Genomic DNA, 7988 nt, shown 5'->3' with positions numbered 1-7988 from the left:
CTTATCAGTAATTGGAGATATGGTGTATATGTATGTGGAGACTGAATGATGCTGCTCAAGGTAAACTAACACCACAAGCCAACTTCCTTATCTTGACATTAAAGTAGTTCTAAAAACACAGATAACTAGGATGCCAGATGTAGTCACTAGATCATATTATATTCTACTGGGATTATTTTGGTGTGTGTTTCATGTATTAAATTTGAGTTTAGTTTTAGAAACAGGTAATTGAAAATTTCTTTACTCGTTTTTGTACATGATAATATAATCAAAGCCCTTTTTTCCAATTTTATTTGTTTTGTGAGGGAGGGACAGCTTACGAATCAAATGAGACTCATGGTAGTTTACAGTAAGGCTAGGGACAGACATTCAAAAAGCCGGAGCCTGAATTGATTCAATCTTTGCAAGTTAGTGTAAGCTGCCTAGATTAAACCATTTTGGAAGTGAATAGACATTCATGAAATGCAGGCACATGCCTGCATTGGCTTAGGCCAGGAGCCAAGGTTGCTAGAGCTAGGGGTTTCATAGTTTCTAGGGTCGGAAGGGACCTGAGCAGATCATCTAGTCCGACCCCCTGCCATGGCAGGAAAGAGTACTGGGGTCAAACGACCCCAGCAAGGTGTTCATCTAACCTCCTCTTAAAAACCCCCAGGGTAGGAGCCTGCACCACCAGGGTGGTAAGACTGGGTGGGGCAAGTGGCAGTGGGAGCACTAAGTGGGCTTGGGAGCTATGGCCCCCTCTGAGCCCCAGTGCCGCTGCCTGCCCTGCACAGTCTGCAGCAGCTCTGACTGCCTGCTTGTGTTCCCCCCACTGGGAAGAAGCTTGGGCTCCCCAGATACTAGGACAGGGGCTGCTGCCCTATCAGAGCCCTCCCCCTTGCTGCTCCATTGGCAGGATTAGGGGCCTGGCTGACATGGCCCCTTAGGTGAGGGGGAAGGGAGGGAGGCATTATTTGCTGGGCAATAACCCTCTCCCTCTTCCCTCTGCCTCAGGGGCCCATGCTGGCTGGCATCTGGCCGTGCCCTGGCTCCGCTGCTGCAGCAGCAGGTGGGGAGCACCAGGCAGACTCTGGCTCAGGTCTGTTCTGGTGGGACAGGGAGGTAGAAAATAAAAACTCTTTTCTGGCCAGTTCACTCCAGGCTACTGCCAGGGCAAGCAATGGCCCTGCTGCTGGAGCAGCCAAGGGAGACATGCAGGTCCATGCTGTTCAGAATGGGAGATGGGATAAACCTCTTCCCTGCTCCCTTCCTGGGCCAGCCTCTGACCAGGCCCCTGTCCCTGCTCTGGCTAGGGAGCAGAGGGGTGGGGTCAGCCCTGCTCCACTGGAGCGGAGAGCATATTCTAGTCCCGAGACCGTGCTGAAATGGTGGGCAACTCTGGTTTAATTTAAACCAGAAAAGGGTCTGGGACAGAAGTTATGTAAACTGGTTTGAGCTCAATCAGTTATATCTGATACTACATTCAACCAGGTTTATCTCAAACCAGTTTCAGCCATTTTGAAACTGGTTTATGTGCATTGAACTTATGTTTTGTTATAGATTTAAACCAGCTTCTGATCACCTGGGCTAGGAACAGACATTCAAAAAGCCTGAGCCTGAATTGATTCAATCTTTGCAGGTTAGTCTAACCTGGCTAGCCTAAATCAGTTTGTAACTGTGCAGACATCCCAGACATGCAAGCACATGCCTGCAGTGGCTCAGGCTAGAAGCCTGGGGGGTGCTAAAGCAGCCCTTCCTTCCCTTCTACAGTGCTGAGCTGAGGGGGCATGGCCAAGCCTGGCAGGACACTCTAATTAGGGAGGGGTTGCCTCCTCCCCCCACTTCTGACCAGCCTGGCAGGGAATTGATAACACAGTGTTTATCGCCCCTAACTCAGAGTTTACCACCCCATTAAGAAAACAACAGAGGGACATTACCAGCTACCTGTTGATTCTGCCTTTGTCCTGTCTGCCACAGCACGGACTGTAGTCAGCATGTGGTCTGCTAGCTAATATTGAGAGGTATCTGTGTAAGACAGATGGGGCAAAGGCAGAGGGAACGGAGGCATTCCTGCTTAGTAGGGAGTGGTAAAGGAGAAGCGGGAGCAGGAGAAAGCCAGGCAGATGCCTGCAGTCTTTGTCAGAGTTACAGCCAAGGAGCAGATGGGAGGAGCTAGCTTTGCTGTAGAGCAGAGAGCCCCACCCAGCAAAGAGAGCATGCTGGGGGAGCCTGGTTTAACTTAAACCAGCAAGGAGTCTGGGACAGACATTGCATAAATCAGTTTGACCCAAATCCAGTTGCATCTGATACTACATTCAACCAGGCTTCTCTCAAACCAGTTTCAGCCATTTTGAAGTTGGTTTATGTGCACTGAACATCTGTTCTGTTACAGGGTTAAACCAGTTTCTGATCACTTAAACTGGTTTATGTGTAATCTCAGTCCCTAGCCTTAAACCAGTTTATGTGCAACTTCTGTCCCTAGCTCATAAAACAAAGTAACTTATTAAAGCAGCATACAATAAGGACATCCTAACCAAACTAAAATATTCCCCAGGCTTTAAAATCTAACCACCCCACCCTGCACATTCCTACTCCTTTGCCTCTGACTAGGAGAGAGGAGAGTCCCTGGGCAACCCAACCTTGCTTCCCAACCCCCATTCACTACCTCCATAAAAGAAAACAAAGAAAGCAGAACCCCTGCCTCTTGGCTAGGGGGTCTCCTTCCCTCTCTGTGTCCCTCCCAAGTCTGTACCTCCCTGTCTCAAAAGAGGGCTATGGCTGTCCCCTAAACTCACTCATCCTCCCCCTCACCCCAAAAGAAATCATTATTCAATTTAAGAAATTATAACAAGCACTATAATATCCCTCCAATCCCTATCCTTATCTCTGTCCCCACTAAAGGACATTGCCTTTGGTGAATATGACCTATGATTCTGCTGAGTTCACAGTATCACCTCTAGGAAAGTAGGGATCAGGAATGGCACCTGGAACTGGCTCTCTCTAGTTAAAACCCCATGGGATCTAAGTTTAGCCCTGCTAAGCTGTCAGTTCCACTTAAGGTAATACTCAGAATCCAAACTAACCATTGTACAGTATGCCCTGTGTCGCAATCACTGTACATTCCTGTTTGCCAAAGACATGTGCTAGTCTGAGTTCTGCTTGTATTCATCAAAGTGAAGCTTGAAACTCCTGCGTAGTATGAAAGTGCCTCACATAGATATCTTTGAAGCCTTCTCTTGTAGCAATGCTTTGGCTGTCCAGCCCAGCACTTGCCACAGAGAAAATGTAACTGTCATCAGCCTCCAAGACCAATTTGATTTGTCACAAAATGTTAGTTCAACAAGGGACCTGAGCAGTGCTTCAGGGCTAGTAGAGGGATTGGAATTAACTTGAAAAAAGGGAGCGTGACCATCTGCACAGGTGTCTGGGGATCTGCAGAGCTGTGGCTATGGTCCCCTCTGGATTCTTGGCATATGCATCTTTTTCTGATTTTGACTTTTGTCCTGTTGTGTCTCTTCCCATCCTATAGGCTGCTAAGTGACTCATATCCCATGGGGTTTTGATTTTGTTCTCTCCCATATGTTTCTATATGGGAAAAGAAGGAGAACGTATGGTTTTGTATGTTTATCATGCACGGATATAAAATCATTCATTTATTGTGCCACAATCCATTTTTGTTTGTCCTGCTAATAATTCAATCCAATGTGTTTGTCCTGAAGGAAATTAAATGCACTTGTCCTAGTAGACATCTATGTGTATTCTGCCAAAAATTTAATCTCTTACTTTTCTTGCCAGGAATCAGAGGAAATGGATTTACCATGCCAAGATCAGTAACTTTCTTTATACTACACATTAATCCTGTATTATAAGGCTTTGGTGGTCTTCCCTCACCCTTTGTATCCAGTTAAGATTAACATGGGTCTTGCTGTGAATCGTTTGTATTCATTGGGTTTTCCCTGCAGAAAATAATAGAACATTTTCCTAGGGGGAATTCAGTCCCACAGATTTATCCTTTTGGGATTCGTATAATGTTTTTCCTTATGGCAAAATGTGCAAAGCTGCATTTTAAAGCAGATTTTCCATCTCTGAAACTTCAGTGAAGTTGATGGAAATGGACTCAGAGATAATGAAAGGAATTTCAAGGAAAACAAGTTTCCTGGTATTGTGCACCAGCCACCCCTCTTCTAATCAACTTCTTGAAATTTGATGACTCTGGAAATATAGTGCTCATTCATTTAAATCATCTGCCATGGACTTATGCCATTTGCTTCCCTGCAGCGTACCTATTATCTCTGCCTTTGAAAATTGACTGGCTTTTGTTGTTGTGCTTTTTGTTTTATGGGTTTTTTTTCTCCTGCCAAATATCTAAGGCTGCACTAGTTAGTATTTTTGATAATTTGCTTAATATGCACACTGTTATGATTCTGTGCTTTACTCATCCATCTCCACTTGGTAAGACTCTGCCCCATTCTAATCTGGTAAAACAGGTGAATAAAGGACTTTCAAAATGTTTTTGTTTTGTCTTTTGAGTCTTACGCTGTTTCCATCCTGTCTATACTGCCTCTGTGGCAGTCGCAAGGCTGCTGCCTGGAAAGAAGTCCCACCCACTTCCATGCACTGTGTGGTCCAGAGGTTCTCATTCACACATTTAAAGCTCCTTAACATGTGCTAAATCGCTTGAGATGTTCAGAAAGTTCTCGGAATCTCTGCTTTGGGTATATTGAGATATGCAGCATCATTTTTTCAGCTACCACACTCTCTAGGAAGACTGATACTGAAGATGCTGGAGAGCTGCCTCAATTTGGGACTATTACAGAGGAAAAGGATATCTCTTCCCATCACAGCTGGCTTTAGCAGGAAGGGCTGTAGGTGATTACCCAGTCACGTGAGCTGATGTATGCTGGGCTTGAGGGAGGGTTTTTTGCTTGCTTGTTTTTGCTTTTGAAGAAAATCAAGCTGTGATGAAAAGTAAATAAAACACTGTTTTTCTTTTCTTTTCCCAAACTAATGAGCTTGCATGCTGGCCGACAGTACTTGTAACGAGATTCTCTTTCTCCAATGATAAGCCTTAAACAGGGAAATCTCCAAAACTGTTTGGATTATCATGTGCAGAAATTCATTACATTCATAATTCATGAAAATATGTATTGCTTTTCAGTGTGCCATTTAGATGCTTCATAACTCTTTTCAAACTATTATGATTAGCAACTGGGAGATGGCTGCTAAAACAGTGTTTTCTAGGTGTTCTTGACTGTCCTACTAGAAGAGTACAGCTTACAGGAAACAATGATTTTCCCCTTTTTACTGCCTGAAAAATGCCAGGTTAGTTCTGAAAATAATAGCAATAAATAGAAAAGGTGAATATAAAATAAAACACTCGAATTGCCTTAGAATCAGCCCTATTCCTTTTACTTCCTCATAGTAGCACATGAGATTTCTTCTTGCTACTGCACCAAAATCCACTTTAAAAGGAAGGACAGAAATTCAAGAGGCTGTTTAAGTTGCTAGTGATTTCAGTTGTACTTAAACATTCATTGGCAGGCATTCTGGGAAGTGCCAGTGCCACAATTAAAACTTTCATCTGTAAGAAGGCGTAACTGAAAGAAAGCATGGAGCTATAACTTTTAAGAAAGGAAAAGTTTCTTTCTGCATTAAATTTGTACTTCTGTTTTCCTTTAAGATTGTATATTTTGAGTTTTGAAAGGTTCTTCCACATCCAGTTTATTTTAGTGACAGAAAATGAGTTAACATGAATAAAATAACATTTTTCCAAAGAAATGTGAAAAAAAGGACTAATAGGTAAACAATATTGGCCATATGATTTCAACTTGCTGGTTGATGTATTAAAACATTCAGATAGAGTTAAGACACCTAGGGCATCTATACATGTGCTGTGGCATGGAGGGGGGAGGCTGCATTAATTAGAATGGCTCTCAAAGAGCTGTTCTAATGAAAGCACCCACACAATTATGTGCATTTAACATCCCACACTTCAAAATGGTGGCAAGGGCACTTTGACTAAAGCTCATTTGATGAGCTTTAGTTAAAGAACCCCTGTTGCCATATTAAAATGCAGGGATGATGAATACATGTAACACAGAGGCTGCTGGAACATGCTAATTAGTGCGTACCAGCAGACCTGCAGCAGACTCAGTTAATCAAGTCTGCTCTGACACATGCTAATTAGCACGCATTGGAGCAGAGGTTCATTACGTGTATAGGTGTCCCTATTTATCTCAGGATAATGACTCCAAGGAAAATTTACACTGAAGTATGTTAGCAGAGTGCCTCACCATAAGGTGGCAGGGAGAGCTAGTTTTAGCCCATTTGCATTACCTATGACAAAGTTTCTACAGGTTTTTTTCTAGGGGTAATTTTAGGGTGAAGTTACATGTTTCACCTAGACCATACTAAGGGCACTTAAAATTTGAGCACCCACACAGTAAAGCTCCTTAACATGTGCTAAGTGCCCTCCGAACATCTCAAAGTTATGCCACTTCAGGTGAAAGGTAAGTCTAGGCCGTGTGATCTAGCTTGTGTTTGAGTAACTTCAGTCTGCTCCGTGGAGCTAAAAGAACCAATTTGCAGTCCTCCAGCATCCCAGGATGCACTGCCCCTCCCCTCCCAGAGCAGGGATAGAGCCCTGGTGTCCCAGCTCCTAGTCATGCCTTTGCTTGCCAGCCCCCTAATAGCAAGTCAGAGCTGTACAGGCAAGAAATGGTATTAGCCCGTAACATGTGATTGCACACAGCACTAACTCTGGTTAAAATTCCACAGATTTAGTATGGTGCAAGTGTAACTTCAGCCTGACTCCAAAGTAACACTAGATTTTTGTCTCTTCCACTTTTTACTGTTGAGTCAATTTACTTTGCAGTAAATGTTTTGCATGCCTGCACCTTTAAAAATATATACTCTTTTTTTCTGCTTGTGAATAAATGGTCCTCTGTCAGTGTTTGGTGTAATAACGAATGAATCCCCAAGGTTTTGATTAATGTCCCCAAAGATTGAATCCTTTTATGAAATTTTCAAAATGCCTATTTTTCTGAAACTTGCAAAGCCAGGCTGTAAACCTAATGACAAGTCTACTGTTTGGATTTGCGGTTTATCGTGATGCTGGTTGATATGGAAATTACCCTAAAATCAGGAAGGGGTCCAGCATATTTATTTTTTACATGAACATTTTCAAGGGCTTTGTTTGGCTTGAATAGGCTCCAGTCTTGATTTGGCATTGTAGTTGAGCTTCCACATCCTCTCCCCAGAGTGAGCAAAATTCAGAGCACTGTTCAAACAACCTGATAGTGCAAAGTTTGACCTTTGATTTCAGCTCCCCTAGCCATGAGTATTCTGATCTGCTTTACTCATGTTCTAATTTCAGTAGACATCATGTAACCTTGTTAATGTATCTGTCTTTGGTGTGACAAGTTAGCTGTGGTGTTTATCTGCATACCTTACTGGTATGCAGGATTGGATTGCTGGAAACTGTGTCCCTTATCTGCATTACCATTGGTATGTATGGGCTCTGGGAATGGGAACTTTTTTGTGTTTGTTTTGTCTCGGTTAACATGCTTTACCTTCATTTTAATAGTTTGCATATAAGGGACCAGGAGAGTGGGTTGGTGTGCACTGGCTCTGCCTTCTAAAATTATAAAGTTTATAAAGGTACTGGTGCTGCAAGAGAAAATTGGGTAAAGTTGCTGAGGGATTGGTGCTCACCATGACTTGTGTAGAGGGATCTTTAGCTCAAAAGTCACAGGGAGAAATATTTATGATATATACATCCGTTTAGTGGGTTCAAGTTGGGACCAGTTATGCATGTGTTTCTAAAGATCTAAAATGCTGGAGTACTAGTGGGTCAGGGTGAAGTCTCTGCCTGCTAGATTCTAAAGAGATGAATCCTTGAGTTCTTTCAAGGTCTAAAAGAGCTGGGTTGTTTCGGCAATCAGAAGTGGACAGCAGAGCAGTGTCCACTGGTGTGGTAGTGAACAGCAGCAAAGCAGCATCCCTGCGAC

This window comes from Gavialis gangeticus, unplaced genomic scaffold (genome assembly GCF_001723915.1).
Source record: "Gavialis gangeticus isolate Ggan-Ray unplaced genomic scaffold, GavGan_comp1, whole genome shotgun sequence".
NCBI classification, from domain to species: domain Eukaryota; kingdom Metazoa; phylum Chordata; order Crocodylia; family Gavialidae; genus Gavialis; species Gavialis gangeticus.
This window is presented reverse-complemented; position numbering follows the sequence as displayed.